The following is a 17891-nucleotide window of genomic DNA, read 5'->3' as shown; positions in this document are numbered from 1 at the left end:
TTCCCTGCAGCGACTACGGCATATTGGTGCCCTAGTTCCTTCCTGATCATCAACGAGATAAGGAGAGCGAGCACCATCCAGTCCTTCCTCGGCGTGCGAGAGGGGATGGAGTGTTGAACCAGGTTTCACCTCACACCCTTCATCATCCACGAGAGAGACGATCAGCGGCCGGCCAACAATCATCGATGTGAAAAAGAGAATCACGTATGCTTGCATGATATTTCGTTGTATGTAATTGTTGCCTGCGTTGTAGAAAAGTTGTACATATAGCAACAAAAACATAAATCATTGCAATCGCCAAGGTTGTTCTGGATGACAATGCTTAGCAAAAAATATAAGAAAAAAGAATTGTAACCAGGCTTCAAACCATTAACCTCGCACTCTAGAGGAAAGTTACTTACGACTAGTGTATACTTATGTACTTGTCATTGGTAGCCTTAAAACTTTATGCAAACTAGTGGACATGCACAGTGCGGCACGCAAGTATTTATAGTTGTGATGTGGTAGAAGGAAAATATAAAATTTGATCAAACTTAAAATCCCAACTGAAATCGGAAGATCTATATGCATGGAAGCATAGCTTCACTACGTAGAGGTAGGGCTCATTTTAGAAAAAAAAAGTTATATATGTTTTTTTAATTTTTTTGAGATATAATGAATTAGTATGAACTTTTCTAAAGATTTAGTCAGGTTTTAATCATTTTTAGAAAATAACTGAAACTCCTTATTTTTGAAAAATGACAGACTCACACTGCATGCACTAACTCATAATCTATGCAAAGAAAAGCTATGAAGTGAATCTACATGAATGAAAATCAATAACATTTAGCAAATACATTTTAAAAATCGGTATGGCGCCCTCCGATTGATATTAGCATCTTGCAGATGACTATACTCATAATTACCAAACCAAAATGTGCAACAAGGATCTTAATTAGGAGTTGTGTGGAAAAAAATACAAACTTCATGTTTTTAAATCTATAGGGCTGCTGTTTAAATTTAGACGGTATAAATCCACATATACTACCATGTTACAATCATAATATAAGTTTTTTCAAGTGTATATGATCAAAGGAATATAATTGGCTTTTAGAGTTTGAGAGCAAAAATATAGCGTTCATATGTATTACACAACACGACAGATGTTTTTGAGTTCATTAGAATGCTCTTTTTATTTGGAGCTCACACCAGTCTCTAAATAGTGCATAACCCATGCCACCAGTACAAGAAAGTTCCCAAATCAACAAACCACCTCACCTGAAGACCTGCTGTTAACAAGAACTATACGAAATGAAACCACAGTTAATCAACAACAACATGTGGTTCAAAGCACATCTTGCCTCAGACTACCATCAGTGTCCTAGGACACCGGTCAATGACCCCCCACCCCACACACACACATGATAACTCTTTAGAGAGAACATTGAAGGTAGGTGCAGCTTGGAATAAATTTGTCATCCCCGGTCCAGGCATATATCTTGCCTATCTTGTCTGCAGTGGATTCAGCACTCGAGTATTCCCTTGCCATTAACAAGGAGAACTATACAAAATGAAACCATAGTTAATCAGCAACAACAACTATCAGCAGTGTCCCAACTACCAGGACAGCAGTCAACATATCAAAAAACTCTTTAGGGAGAACATTGATGTGTAGATGCAGCTTGGAGCACATCTGTCATCCCATATCTTAGCCTATCTTGTTTGCAGTGGATCCCGCAGTTGCCTCTCCCTAATTCATCCATTCGTTGAGCCTGGTACATGAATTTCTTAAGTTCAGGGCAAACTCCACCAAATTACCTAGAGTAGGATCTTGTATGATCAGAGACCACCCATCTCGATCATCTCCAGAAATTATAGCTCACAGAAAAAGCAGCATCACAAACATATAATGACTTGAACATACTGTGTTTGTTGGAGTATTTGTAAAGGAAAAATAAGAAAACTTGAGTTGGGCACTTCGAAAACATACAAGAAATAAGAAAATTTGGAACTACCTCAGGTGATAAACTTCTCCAGGAGCATACAAAGATAGTAGGAGCTCTGAGATCCAAAACACCATCCACAAGTTTCTGAATGCTTAAACTGCCACACAACATTATCCTACTTTTGCCTGTAGTTTTCATAATGGTAGAGTTGACAACTTCAATATAAAGATAGTCCAAGGCCTTCGCTCAGCAAGCAATTGAATAAATGCTCACTATGACTTCTGATGAATGCATCTCAGGGCACCCATACCACATATCTAAAATGTCCTGCTCCCATTCTTATGCAAGGTTTGCAGTTTCACGAGGAACATATCATTAAGCCGAAATGAAAATAATTAAGTTTAGTTTAGAACAGTTGGTATAAGAAAAGAAAAATTACCTCATCTGTATATAATGACTGCAGTGGTTGCTAACGTACTTGAGTCTCCTGGCTAACTTATTTCTTCTACTACTTCTAAAAATTCTACACAAAGGAAATGCAGAAAAGACACCAATGCTTATATATAGAATATAATCCTTTTATTCACTGCTCAACTAATATAATTTCCAACACAATGCAGCCACGTGTCGATTCTCAATTCTTTCATGTTTTAACTAATTGATTCAACTAATCAAGTGTAAACATTTAACTGAACAATCAGCCTGCTGTATAGGAAAGACCAAGAAGACCTAATATGGGTTGGTAGACTTTGGACAGAATATTATTAATGTTGTTTGTCTAATTATTTCTTAAGCAAACAGACTAAGCCAACAAATATATGTGATAAGTGCAAAAATATATGAAGAATCCTAGTACTGTGTAACCAGAGCAAATAAAAAAATAAGGAAAACCTGCTGGCAGACTTTACAAATTCAGTGGGATGAACAGATAGGACTTTTCCAACGCCTTGCCCAAGCACGAGCGGACTCCAATCTACCCTTCTTCATGGATCTAGGTGCTAATAGCGTCCTAGGAAATCTGGAGGAGCAGGAATGACAAAATCTTCCATGGAAAGCAGCCAAATTTTAGTACTTGGTTAACAAATTTTAAATTCCAATGTAATCTTCAGTCTATTAGGTTTTGTAAGACCCCTTTTCCCCCTCTAAATTTATAAAATTTTGCTACTGTCAGGGATCTCCCCCATAGTCTTTTCAATAGGAAAAAGAGCATGTCAAATATCAAATGACCCCTGTTAGCTGCCCTAATCACACCTTCTTAGCTCTCTATCTCCCATCTCCAGTAGCAACCTGCTATCACCCATAAGCACTGAGCCCCCGATAACCCAACACTTGCTTCCTGGGATTCCCTAGAATAATGGTGAACTAACGTTGCCCCTGCTAACCCTTGAATGTTCCAATATATCTGATATTTCCTAGGCCACGTTAGGCTGGGTTTTAACCCAACTGAGCAAAGAGAGGGAGAGAAATTTAGTGTTAGGATCAAATAATCATAGTCTGGCTTTACCTCCAAGAACACCAATTCCTATAGCATTAGAGCAAACAGCTTGAGTCATGACAAAAAGTGTAGTAAATACATGTGCAGTTGTCAGTGAGGCCTACACGACAGTGGCACAACTGCACATATAGTTACTGAACCTGATCTCTGTGCCAAAAAAATACTTGGAAGTGGAACACATGTGGAGAATATTCCACAAAATCTCAGTTAGCAGATTCTGTTGCTCCCTTCTATTAGTACAATGCAGAAAGCAACATCTGAAACTGCTGCAAGTTCTAGTTTGGGTAATGGTGTAATATAACACAACATGTTATTAGCCAACCTTGGACACAGTTCTTATAGTGTGAAAATGCTTTTCTGTGCTGTATTTCCTTGCTCAAGTTTTTTCTTTCGCCATGTTCGAACCAAGTTCCCTCTTCCTAAATGAGAATAACCACAAGATTAACTTAAATGTTTATGATTACAGCTTAGGCATTAGGAATTGCACATAAACCTGTTATCGTTGCATCTAATGAACAGCAAAAACTACTAACAGTAGGGCAATCTTGTACAAATATCGAATTGTTGATAGACTATGACTATAAGCATAGCAATAATTGGTACTAGGTAATGAAGAAACCTCAGCTCCAGTATGGCCTTAAAACAAGAGCGGAAATCCAATGCATCGTATATATTGAAATGCCTTATGTATACTAACAAATTAAATAATCCTAAATGACCACAAATTAGTACAATCAAGGAACATAAGCTGATGACTCAAATCACAGATCTACAAACAAAGAAGAATTATAAACTGTGATTTTAGTACAAATGTGTTCACAACTCTAATCACCATACCTATGCCGCTCGTTATCGGTGGCCGCCTTGCAAGGCATGCTGCCCCTGTCAAAGACGACGAGGGGACAACATTGTGATGCGGCAGTCGCCCATCAAACCGCCATGGCCCTAGGCTACGTGCGGGCCTGCCCCATGTCGCGGCCACGCCCGCAAGCCGCCATGACTCGCCGTAGCCACTCGCTCCACGCCCAAATTGGCACCTCCGCCTCCATGGAGCCAGGATCACGCACGGTAGCTCAAGTTCACACCCCCGTCTGATAGATCTAACTGACATCACACCAGCTACAACTGCAACTGCTATGTGTAGCCATGGATGCCTAGCTCAAGTCTTGGGTATGGCGGGGCTATTCTCATGGGGATGGTCGGTTGTTGGCCCTTGGCTGGATTAGCTGCTGGACTCCTGCGCTGGGAAGAGAGGGGAATGGAGGCAAGGTCGTAGGCCCATAGGGGAGACACAAAGAATGGTAAAGCGATGAGACAAGTGCGTGGCAATTTTTTTAAGCCTTTTACCTGCGTGCCATTATAAAAATTATAATTTTCTATAAGCCACTAAAAAGTTTGAGCGGTTATAGGTGCCATCGTCCAAATCTTTTTTTGTCCTTTATGCCATTTTGTTCACCTTCCGTTGGTTTTTCATCGTCTGCTAGCCCTGACATGTGGGTTCGGCCAGGTCCAAAATACCCCTCTCTCAATCCCTTTGCACGTCGGTGCCCGTCTTGGTGCTGGCTGTGTGTTCCTCACGTCATGGCTCCGCGCCGCCGCTCTCACTGCTGCCCTCCCACACACTGAGCTTGCCCCGCGCTGCCCAATGCATGATTATAAATAAGAGAAGCACCCCTGACAACGGTAAAGAGTAAGTAAAGTCAAGATCGATGAACCAATATGGTCACGTGATGATATAAAGTGGATCATATCATTTGGTGATTGGTTGGTGCATGTGTTGCATCGACGTCGAAGGAGATGAAGTGGAATGCACAAGGCAAAAGTACAACCTAGGGCATTTCATTTCACCGGTCAAAGGTTGTGTAGAGAAGTGCAAGACCAGGTTTAGGATAGATGGCCGTACTATTAAGAGGAGCAAACTTATTTGCATATCGGTCATCTAGTGCCACTTGAGCGATCTAACCTTGCATACAACTTGTGGAAGCCGTTCGCACCTACATCATCACGCCGTTGAACCGCCCATCCTCTATGTCTTTGAGGGACTAGAAGTTATGTAGATGTTTGTAGTCCTCATCAGTCACTGAGCTGCCCATCCTCAGTCATCAGTGAGTGACCTCAATCCTAGGATCCAAGCAAGGGGTAAGAAGCTCCCATGGCGGCGGCATTTTCTGATGCTCACTACCTGTTCAACATAATGCCGAAAAGAGGAAACACTACCATGAAGAAAGATGAGGTGACTATGCAAAGCAAACTAGGCAACCAAACATATTCTTTACAATGAGTGCTAAGGCAGTTGATGTAACCAAAGAACTGCATCTTGCATTGCAGAAGCTAGCCTTTAGCTGCCCAAGGTTAGTTGACTAGCTAGCCAGGTCAGTCCAAAACGTAAACCAAACATGCCCCTAGTTTTCATGGAGGTTGGCACCCAAGAAAATATTTCCTTCCTAACTATTCAAATCTAAACATGACATGCTTATTACACTTGAATATAATGTTAAGTGTTTATATTTTGCTAGAGTATGTATGCATTTACACATGGAACTTGAACATATATTGACTATTCAACATGTACACTTGAAGTTTTCATGTAAACATATATGGAAAATAGAAGTGTGTATTTATTTTAAAGCTTAAGTGTTTATTCTTAAGTTCACTTACACATATAGCACACTTAAACTTGTGAAGTTCACTTAAATAAAACACTCACACACACACACACACATTTGCCTATTTTATTTTTTCAAAAATAATTTGTGTCCTCAATAATGAATGAAAATAATTCTATACACACTAAAATATTTCCTCAAGAAATTATAAATTATTTTTGTATTATAGTTTGTGTAAAAACATAAATATAATAGTAATATGCATTCAAAAGGTCAAAAATACTGAATGGGCTTGGGTGTGGAATCTGCTCAAGGCCATGTCTCCCCTGAGGCCCAAATAATTGGTCAGAAGATCTCGTCCGCCCGAACTGATTCGACGACTGACCTTGTGCCCACCTGACCTAAAAGCAGCGTCCGGCTGAAACCCTACCATCTCCTCCCCATGACCCCCATGACTCCTCCCATCCACCCCTCACCACTAGATCCACCGAGCCATGACTGAGCACGCCATGACCGAGCACCACTCGATTCTCACCGCGTTCGTCGGCAGGTGTGCCAGCGTAAGCTCCTTCTTCGGTCTTCCCCGTGCGTCGTGGCTATAGCCGCCCCCCGTTGCTACTACCATGGCTGCCCAGCTGAAGCTCAGCTTTCCGGCTAACTGTGGTGTCCTAGCACTCACTGCCGGTCAAGCTCAGTCCCTGACCTCGCGATCCTCCTGACATGGCGTGCAGCTCCAGCTCTCTCAACTTCCACAAGATCCAGGTGAGCTTTCTCTTCTTCTCGCTGTTGGCAGCTCAGGGCATGGCCCCGGCTGATGGCACATGTGCGTCTGCTCAGATTTTTGGGAGAAGTGGTGTACGGATTCATTAGGAAAGAGGAGGAAAGCATATGATTGTTGTCTGTCGTAAGGAGGGGAAGGATGTCCTGGTGCTCACAACTCTAGATTAGTCCAGCCCTATGCGATTTAGATTTCTGATTCGTTGCTAAGTATACCTGTTCGGTAGTGAATGTAGTCTCCGTGGCAACACAAATTAATGCATCGGTTAGCCATTGTTTTTGTTTCTTTTCAGATGGAAGTTTGAGTAGTTTTTTTGCCAGTGTAATTAGATACATTTCTAATCCACCCAACTACACTAATTAATAGGTAAATGATTTGATAGATTGATACAAAATTAATGGAGTAAACATAAACTAGCTACTCCCAAAAGAAAGTCTAGCTCTGCAGACACTGAGCAAATTTTCTGAAGCTACCTCTGTCCATTATTTAATTTATACTGTCAAGTAAACATTAACTAGTTACTTGTACGATGCAAGGCCTGGGATTTTTTTAGAAGCTATCTCTGCCATTATTTCATTTAGAAAACAAGTATGCAATGAGCCAAATTGTGACCTTTCTGTCAGGTGTGGTAATGTGGAAGTTGCTGCTGTTTCAATGCATGGCCTTGCTGCTAAGCACAATGTGTTCAGCCTGAATGTCATCTAGCAAATGGGCATGCCTATACTGTTTTTAATGGATCAATTGCACATTCTATGTATCAACTATTTTTTTATCTTTTTCTATATTCTGCAGTCGCACAATTCTGATTAAGTTTTTGTTCTGAACTTTGCATACTTGAAGGAGCATGGAGGAAGGTGGTGGACAGAATACAGCCCTTCACTATAACTAAGCCTAAGATAAGTGAGATGGATCAACTAAATGTACAACTTTTTTCAGTATTTTTAAATTAAATTGACTAGAATGTCTCTGGATGAACTTACCTAGACATAACTATGCTGAGATAAAAAAATGTGAATTGATACATGTATGTTCCAAATAACTAGCACTAGGTAATTAAGCTAGCATAAGAAATTAGCATTAGGTTTGCCAATATAGTTTCTTCTGTTCTGAATTTTAACTTATTTATTGATGATTCTAAACAAATCATGTGGTGCCTCTATGTTTATCTGAATCATCAGTATGTTTTCATTTTTATTCTAGTCCAATGTATCCTCTTGCTTGTACTAAGCCACATCGGTTCACAACAAGTTCTGCTATGTCGACAAGTGCACCTTCTTGCCAGTAATCGCTCTTCTTTTCCATAGGGTTCTCTCGCATTTCTTGATTTAAAAGCAAACCATTAGTTGATTGTTGTGCTATGATTTACATTACTGGTTGATTGTTCTACGAGTCATGACTAAAGTAACTTTTCTTGGTTTCTTTAAAGAAATGCCATGTGAAGAAAAAAAGGATTCTAGAAGTGAATTTTATCCTTTCAGGTTGCAAGATGAACCTGAGCTGATATTTTTGAGGAAATATTCTATTGTGCACCACTGGTACCTTGGCCTTAAACACTCATGATTACAAGTGTTTTAGTTCTTTTTAGGGAAAACTAATTTGGTATAGTTTGCAGTGCTAGTATTATTTGTTTGAAATATATACTTCTTGCATAAGGTCTGCATTTGTGGTAGCTGCCTTGGATTTTAGTTCCAGCGGCACTAAAGAATAGTTGGCATTGGCGATTGAAAGTTTGTTCCACACTTGTGTTGACGTGGTTTGGACTAACTTGATGTGGAACTGCATCTAATATTAGCTAACTATATTGTCATTGTTAACCGCCTTTACTATCAACTTGATTATAACCATATTGCATTACATTTTGTGTATGTATAACTTTACCTAATTTACTAATATCTCAATCTTATTCTTTTGGTTAGTAGGAGCTTAAACTTCGAGTGGGAGGCTCAGATCAAGCAAGAACACAGCCGAGCTTGCACTGCCAATATTTGTATGTATAGAGTACCCTGCAAATCTTATGATTGTGATGCCTAATCTTTCACCCCCAATATTTGTATGTATAGAGTACCCTACAAAACAATGCCAGTACACAAGTTACACCAATCATAGAAGAGGAAGATGAGACCGGTGGACATGAAAATGAAAATGAAGATGGGTTATAGGAGGTAATGACATTATTTCACTATGTTCCATGTACCTTGAACTGTAGCTAAAATAGATCAAACAACTTGATGTTTGTAGACTCAGCCTGGAAGCGTTGTCACCAGTACAAAAAGGTGCACCAGCACCTACTCGCTCCACTAGAAGTACTGCACCTCCCAGCAGAGCTCTTTTCAACGAAAACACTGCAAATGTGACTGCATCGAAGACATATATCACTTCACAGCAGCTTGATGAATAGGACAAGAAACTAATCCCAAAAGGAGGAAGGTGAACAACCAGCTAATTGGAATCTAAATTCTTGCATGATTTAATGAAATTTTATCAAATGTGACCTTCCTTGTTGAACTAGGAAATGTAGAAAATACATTGAACATGCGAGCTGAAAATTGCAGCTTGTGCAGGTTTGATTGGGTGAGTTGTTCTGAGTAGTAATCTACCTTTTCTGTGATACTTTATAATACAAAAGTTGTAAAGGGTTTAGAGATGTTTGTCGTCATGAAAGGTCATGATTTTAGACCTAGAGAATTAGAGTTATGAATTTTGAAAGTAATCGGTCAGGTTTTGACCTTGGTCTGGATAGCAGTGGGTGTTTGTGTTTTTTGACCATGATAACTTGCAGAATCTTATTTAACAAATAACTAGAAAGATGTAGAGAATTTCATGGGCTTTCCGTATTGTTAAAGAATATAATTTTTCAGTTGTCTACAACTCAAGTTATGATTTTTCTAATCAACTAAACTGCTGCTGCCTTAAAAATTTAGAGAAGGCAGCTGCTACTGTAACATATGCAGTAGCTGCATCTGATCCGTTGAAAAGGCCACTGATGGATAGGATCAAAGCCATATTTTCTTCTCCATCCCTCCTCAAGGCTTGCTGATAGACTCTGCTTCTTTTAGCAGAATTTATAAAGAGCAAAAGAGAATGCATACATCTTATAATGCAATCAAATGGAACACAGCTGCATGTGTCTGCTAGACTGCTACAAAAACTTGTATTACCCAATAGAACCATGCCTTCAGTATGTAGCCTGCAAAAAAATATAGATTATCATTTGTAAAGTCAATTGAACTTATATAATCGACCTATACTTACAATGAAATTTTGCTAAAATTTCAGCCATCTACTGCTTCCAAGGAGTAAGGAATGCTGACATCTTGAACAACATTTAAACTCTAAAAAGAGAGGGATATACAGAGACCAAAATAAAGATTGAGAAAGTAGAGAACAAAATATCAAGTTATTGTGAAAACACTAGAATGCTATTTTCATGGAAAACATAATTGTAATAAGCATACAGTAAGAATTTGAGTAAAACTAGAAATTGAATTCATACGTTTGTGGTTCTGGAACAATGGAACATGACTTCCATCTTTTTCATGGAAAAAGGAATTGCAGCAACTAGACCGACAACATTTGCTCAATTGCAAAATTGCAGTAGAACTTCAACTATGCAAAAGCTTGGTTGATGGCTTTTGTATATGAAATTAGAAATTAGAACCATTTTTTATCTTCATCTCTTTACATTTGTGCAAAAATTAGTAAACTTAATATTGTTCTAATATCTCAATCATATTCTTTTGGTAGTAGGTGGACAAGGTTTCAAGTGGGAGGCTCATAATCAAGTGAGGACATAGCCGAGGAGATGACATGTTGGGCTGCTAGGAATTTCTCAAGTGCTGCATAGATGTTAGGAAGTTTGTAAAAAGTTGTCAAATAATGAGTTAATTGTACACTCGTTTATGATTTTAGCTACTATTTCATGGGTTTGGCAACATATTGAATGATTAATTATAATTAATATATGTGGGTGCAATTGCTTTTGATATGGTTTAATGATTTGCAATAATGATTTATTAAACCAAAATTAAATGTTACTAGCGTTGCAATAAAAGCTATACCTACGAGCCGTGATGCGTGGCAATATGCTGTATGACAACAGACTTATTTACGTTGCAAATAATACTATTGCCACGACATGACTATTGTTGCAATAACAATTAATCTTCCGCAATGAATAAAATTGCGTGGCAAATTCTACTGTTGCAATGGCACCGAGGTCAAGGCAATAATGAACGGTATATCACAACGAATAAAATTGCGTGGCAAATGATACTGTTGCAATGGCAATGTGGCCGTGGCAATAATGAATGGTATCTCGCAACGGATAAATTTGAATGGCAAATGATACTATTGCCACGCCAAGACAAGCGTGGCAATAGTGTATACTCTCTCGCAACGATTACATTTGTGTGGCAAATGATTTACTTGTCATGGCACAACGGTCGTGGCAACAACACCTTAAGCAACAAGATTATAGCATGGCAACAAAAATCTATTGCCACACTATCGCTCGTTGTATTTACCACCTCTCGCTATGAAGATGAACGTGGCAAGTGCTCGTATTGCCATGCCAATGAATGTTGCGATAATGTCCTATTGCAATGCTTGGCAACATTGCAAGAAAAGCTAACTCTTGCAACTGCCAAACTAGCAACGGTTGCAAGTTCTTATTGCAATGTGACTTTTTGCAACCATTGCCAACGAACGCTGATTTCATGGTATGAACTACCTTTTGCAACAAAATTGGGCCTATTGCAACAGTTTTCTCATCGTTGCGCAAGGATTAGAAGTTTGTAGGATCAATTTGTGCCATTATGAGTCAAAAACAATTTGAAAAGTGCCAAACAATAGATTTCAGATTATGATTTTGAGTTGTTGATTGACATTAGAAAGGAAGCCTGAATGTCAAAAGTAGTCCCACAAAGCTAGTTTGGCTATAGTGCAAGTCAACCCAACTTACTGTGCAATAGCACCATGAAGGAAAATTATACTCAATCTTGGTAGTGTACTATTTCTCTAGGATGGTGAATAGCAGCAACCTTTGTTGTCCTCCAGACCTCACTGTCATCCTTCTTCAGCAATGTTTTCCAAGGTAGACTTGTCCTTGGTACCTTCTATGTGTTTTTACCCAAGAGGTTGCCTCAGATTCAACCTAGATAATTGTTGTGGCTTGGATACGAGGATTCCCTCAAATAATGATCGTCAAAAATGTTGAGTCAATAGAGTTAGCTATCACCTTCACTGCTCACTCAACTGGGCTCAGATAATAAAGTGTTATCATTAGAGAAGGAGAACTGCACATACAGAACACTATGTAGTTTTCCATCGGTTGGCATCTGAGTGATTGAACAATTACTGATCGGTATAGACATTGTCTGTTGGTTACTCGATTTCTCATAGCCTCAGAGGATGCTTACCCTATCTATGATCTCATCCCATATGAAAGGTTGTACTCAATCTACTTTGGTAGAGGACTGCTTTCTGAACTTTGTGAATGAACATGGAACCATTATAATGAGTAGCATTTAGAAGCTTGCAGTCTAGTGCAAAGTTCACATGGTCCATGCCATATTCACTAAGGGAAATAGATATTATGGGTAATTAGTTTATGCTCCAGTAGTACTCTCCATATCATGAGAATGAAGTGCTGTGCTGTCTCAGATTCCTCCCAAAGTAACAATGCTTCTAGGAAGTCAATGAAAGAAATTATTTAGACAAAATTTACTACGAAGAGAAAATATTAGAAAGTTGTCTTGACCAAATTAGCCTCTCTAATACTCCAAAGCTAAGTAGCCTAATGCTATCACTGATGTTGAAAAATGAATGACATGCTTCTATTCCCTTAAAAGTCTTTCGCACCGAATCTCGGGACGAGATTCCCATAAGGGGGAGGGCCATAACACCCCGTGTGGGGGATATGACACCCAGTAGCCACAAGACAAGACAAGACATGGGCCGCACCATCAGAGGTGCCCCAGCCTACAAGATCAAGGTGTGCACGGCACTGGTTGATGTGCACCGCAAGATATTATATAGTACCAAATAGGATACTTTCCTTGTAACCCTATCCCTCCAGAGTATATAAGGAGAGGTAGGGGTCCCCTAGTCGACATCTACATACACCTCATATTCAATACAATACAACAAAGACATATGACGTAGGGTATTACATCGATCAGATGGCCCGAACATGTCTAAATCACTGTCTCTACGCCTTGTGTCACCATCTAGTTCCTGACCACACGCACCTCTATGACAAATCTACCATCATGGGATACCCCTCGGTGGACTGTCAAGCATCTTTTGTCGATAGTTGGCATGCCATGTAGGGGTGTGCGCTTGATCCTCTGATGAACCAGGTGGCGTACCTCAAGATCAACAATGTCAGCGGTGACCCAGCGTCTCTCCGCACTATGCATCATGATCTGCTTCTGTCGCCAACCACCTCACTATTTCTATGTACCCCAGAGACTTGGCATCATGATCTACTTCTATCACTGATGACCTCAGACTCAGTGTCATGAAGTGACTCATGGCTACGTGTAACAGAACTCAGAGTCCTACGTCAACATGTCTCTGACAATGATTAGATGGATCAAACATGAAGATTATTAGGGCCGGCCATGGATGTCTTCGTGCTCGGCATCCTTCATCGTCATAGCATCACGAGGTAATAGTGGCACCAAATGCTGCTGACCATAAGCCAATAAGGAAAGAGTAAGATCGAAAAAAGGCATGCAGGATAATCATGCATGTATGTGTGCATGCTTCACGTACAGAGCAATCCAGCTTGCTATGCATGTGAGGTAATGCTACTGTGGGTTAGCCCTAGTTCCCTGGACTCCATCAAGATCATCATTAGGGTCAACAATTCATCTTCAGCACCACCCGGAACATCACGCTGTGGCCTGTCTAGAGGCATAAGGACGACATCACCTGGACTACTCGCTTCGACCACCTACCGTGCCACAATGATGATCGCCTGCATAGAACCGTGCCATGATGACCACGACCTGCCACCATGACGATAGTTTGGAAAGCTCGAGCGCCGGGCAATTTCGTCAACGCTGACTAGATAACGCCATGCGCCACCGACCAGACATTCTGTCTAAAGCTAAGTCACACTTTAATATTTTTCTAAATATTCTCCAATCTTCATATATCGCCATGATGTTTCTCTGAGCTATGTTCTCCATGTTTGTTCTCCAAATGATTTTCTTTCATGTATACCATCTTAAAGATGACATACAACTAAGTCTAAGGCAAATCCCTGAATAGTCATGTTGATGCTTGGATGTCCCTATAGATGGCCCTGTCTCTGGCTTCTCGCTACACTGTGCACAAGCATCTAGCCCTCTGCATTATGGGTGGTCGACAGTGGCTCCTTGGCGACTGCTTTGTTCTTCCTACATGCACATAGGCCCCGTGCTCCGCGTTATGGTTAACAGGCTAGCTAGGGCTAGAGACTCAGCTATACACTAACTAGTTGGGCGGTTTGTATTAAATATAAATACATCTTTAGAATAACACTAAGTGTTCACACCAACTGATCGTCTGAGCTGCATATGCTATTTCAGCCACCATTGCTGATTCTTCTCTAGAGTCCATATATTTTTACATCATGTACTACCCATTCTACATATTTGTATTGTAGGATCATCGTCCAGGTGATCGGACCACCTGGTGCTCAGACTTCTCCATTGATCAACTGGTCGAACATCTAGGTTCATGGACTTTGTCATTGACTAGTTGATCAGACTATTCGCCGATCGCTTCTACTCAATGCTCACTTTGTCGTCGACTAGTTGACTGGACTGTTCGTCACTTGTACTTCATCATCAACTACACTAGGCTTACCAGCTACACCGAGGACTCCTCGACGCTTGGATATCACCAGCTACGCAACGGACTCCTCAGTGCTCGGACATCGCCAGCTACGCCGGGGACTCCTCGGTGCTTGGACATCGCTAGCTATGCTGGGGACTCGGTGCTCAAACATCGCTAGCTTCGACAAAGACTCCTCGGTGTTCAGACATCGCTAGCTACGTCAGGGACTCCTCAATGCTTGGACATCGCCAGCTACGCCGGGGACTCCTCGGTGTTCGGACATCGCCAGCTATGCCAAGGACTCCTCGGTGGTCGGATATCGCTAGCTACGCCGAGGACTCATCGATGCTCGGACATCGCCAGCTATGCTAGGGACTCTCGGTGCTCGAACATCGCTAGCTACGCCAGGGACTCCTCAGGTGCTCGGACATCCCCAACTACACTAGGGACTCCCTTGGTTGGATCTTGCTATGTCTAATCAGTGTGCTATCAAGCTACTCCATGCTATTTGGATCTAGGTGCTGATCTTGGGCGGCACTGTCTGGGGTCTTGATACACGCATGTCAGATGACATCAGGCAAGCTTTTAGACTTCTTTTCTTTGACCTTGCTACAAGATTCATTCTTCATCTTCAGTAGGCTCAGGGGACTAAGTGGCTACACTTCACCTAGCGGTGAATGTAGTGCTTATTTCATGATTTACCCTCCTTACTGATGGAGTCTAGGTGGCTACACTTCTCCTAAGTGGAAGAATTTTCAAATTTTATCTTGAGTCCCTTACATCCTTCTAGCAAGCCTTACTTGGCTAAGTCCGATGTCTCCTAACCAGTTAAACTGGTCGGCATTGACTTTCACCGCCCTGGTCACTAGTTAAACTGGTTGGCTTCGACCTTCACCGCCCAGGTCACTAGTTAAACTGGTCAGCTTTGAGCTTCACCACCCAAGTCACCAGTTAAACTAGTCAATTTTGACTTTCAATGCTCGGATCACTAGTTAAACTGATCGATTTCATGTCAAAGTGCTTGAACTTATTCAAGACAGTGTTGCTCAAAGGATACAAGGCGCTCGGGGACTAGCTATGGGGGACATGATCCCCGGTACCCATAAGACAAGACATGGGCAGCACCATCAGAGGTGGCCTAGCCCACAAGATCAAGGCATGCACTGCACTGGTCAACGTGCATCGCAAGATATTGTATAGTACCAAATAGGATACTTTCCTTATAACCCTACCCCTCTAGAGTATATAAGGAGAGGTAGGGGTCCCTTAGTCGACATCTACATACATCTTATATTCAATACAATACAACAAAGACATAGGACATAGGGTATTACATCGATCAGATGGCCCAAACCTATCTAAATCGCTGTCTCTGCACCTTGTGTTACCATCTAGTTCCTAATCACATGCACCTCTACGACAAATCTACCATCATGGGATACCCCTCGGTGGACTACCGAGCATCTTTTATCGACACTCCAGGTGTTAGTCACAAGTTAAGCAATGGATTTGGACTTAAGTAAACTATGTCAAACAATGCTTATGATCTCTAGTTCATAATCTGGAAGTAATGATGAAGGTATTGAGGTCCAATCTATGAAATTGAGTCCCAACCTGAACTTGGACAACACACCTTTGCTTACATGTGGACCCTGGTTAAGATTAGGCATGAGTAATGTTAAACATGCTTGTTTCATGTACACTATATCAACATGCATCCATCTTGACTAGTGGAAAAGTTTCATGAAGTTTAGAATCAAGAAGTCACAAGAAATGATAAGTCATAACCTTGATTGAATCGCTTTATTAAGTAAATGGAAGGTTGTGATGTCAACCAAACCATGTAACCTTGCCCAAATGACTCTATTTGAACCCTACAACAAAAGTCATTAAGGGTTCATGTTGAGCAAATGTCGAGAGAATGCCTCAATTAATAAAAAACCCTAATTCCAGGTTTTATCATAATGCTGTTTTGACCTATGTTGACCAATCACTTAGAGTGCTTGCATGGAGTTGCACCTGAAATAAAAGTTGAAGATTAAGTGGAGTACAACAAACTTTATTTTTGACCAAGACTAGATTCACCTTCTAACTGACTCAAAGAGTGGTCTCAAGTTTGAATGCAGTGCTCCCTTTGAGCTCTCAGAAATATTTCTAAGTCCCCGATTGACAACAACAAGTTGACATGTTTATGAATTTTTATCTTCCAAATTCATATGGTAACTCAACTAGATTCCTTAATATGAGTTGAAGTACATTTTGTGTTGCAAACAACAAAATAAATCTCATCAAGTTTGGATCATGGTTGCACCTTCAAACTTCAATCCCAAAATTGAATGTTGGCTCTAAAACTGCACTTTGGTCTAAATGTTCTGAACTGGTTTGTAGTTTCGTTTAATCATCTTCAGAGCTCTAGATCTCTCAAACTGATCCGAATCTCACTTGGATCCTTTAAGCAAAGTTGTTCACCACATATAGCTCTATAACTCATCGTAAGAAAGTTCGATCCGCTACAACACGAAATTAGAAGATAGAGGATGGGAAAGTTGGTGGTTTCAGTTATATTTTTGTGGTGGTATTGATAGTGTAGGCAAAGCCTTGCATTCATGGCTGACTACGCATAGGTGAAACATGCCACGTGGCCTCGTGCTTGCACGCATGCATGCCACGGCGCCACGCTCGCTAGTTTTGGATGCCCGAGCGCCCTCCTTTCTCTCTCACTCTCTCATTCTCTAGCTTTGGCCCTGCTGCACTCGCTCTGCCCGCTCTAGAGCATGTGTCCACTATGGACGGCTGGTAGAGCACTGCCACCATTGTTCTCACTTCCCTGAGCACCCCTACTCCTAGCCAGCACAACCACCACCTCCTCGTTGTTCCCCTAAACCCATACCACCCATCCCCGGCATGGCACGTCGCCGGGAGCTCCGCCGCAGCCGTGCAGCCGCCCATTGTGGCCACCGCACATGTGGCCGGGCCAACTCGGGCCACCTTGGGCTGATCTGAGCTATCCCTTGGGTGCACACGACTCCCCTGGTGCTTACCTGCCACTTCTTCTTCGCCGCTGTCGACCACAGCGCCGGAAATCGATCGTTCCTCGGCGTCCTCTGCTCCAAATTCATGTCAAAGGCTTCGCGCAGGAATTCAAAGAAAGGGGAGGATTGATCTGCAAACCATAGACTCATATGAATAGTGTCTACAAGGGCCTTTTCATAGAAATCTATTTTATGAGAAGTATAGGGTCCCCGGTGCAATGTTGTTTT

At 41.2% G+C, this 17891-nt stretch overlaps 1 long non-coding RNA gene across 1 annotated transcript; it reads left to right on the top strand.

The window, feature by feature from the left end:
* The first annotated feature begins 6452 nt into the window (after positions 1-6452).
* Positions 6453-10789, top strand: LOC136497123 (uncharacterized). Its single transcript, XR_010769211.1, has 5 exons — positions 6453-6788; positions 7645-8791; positions 8865-8966; positions 9043-9231; positions 10549-10789. It is a non-coding gene; the product is annotated as an uncharacterized lncRNA (long non-coding RNA).
* Positions 10790-17891: the final 7102 nt, after the last annotated feature.

This window comes from Miscanthus floridulus, chromosome 12 (assembly GCF_019320115.1).
Source record: "Miscanthus floridulus cultivar M001 chromosome 12, ASM1932011v1, whole genome shotgun sequence".
NCBI lineage: Eukaryota > Viridiplantae > Streptophyta > Magnoliopsida > Poales > Poaceae > Miscanthus > Miscanthus floridulus.
This window is presented reverse-complemented; position numbering and strand designations above follow the sequence as displayed.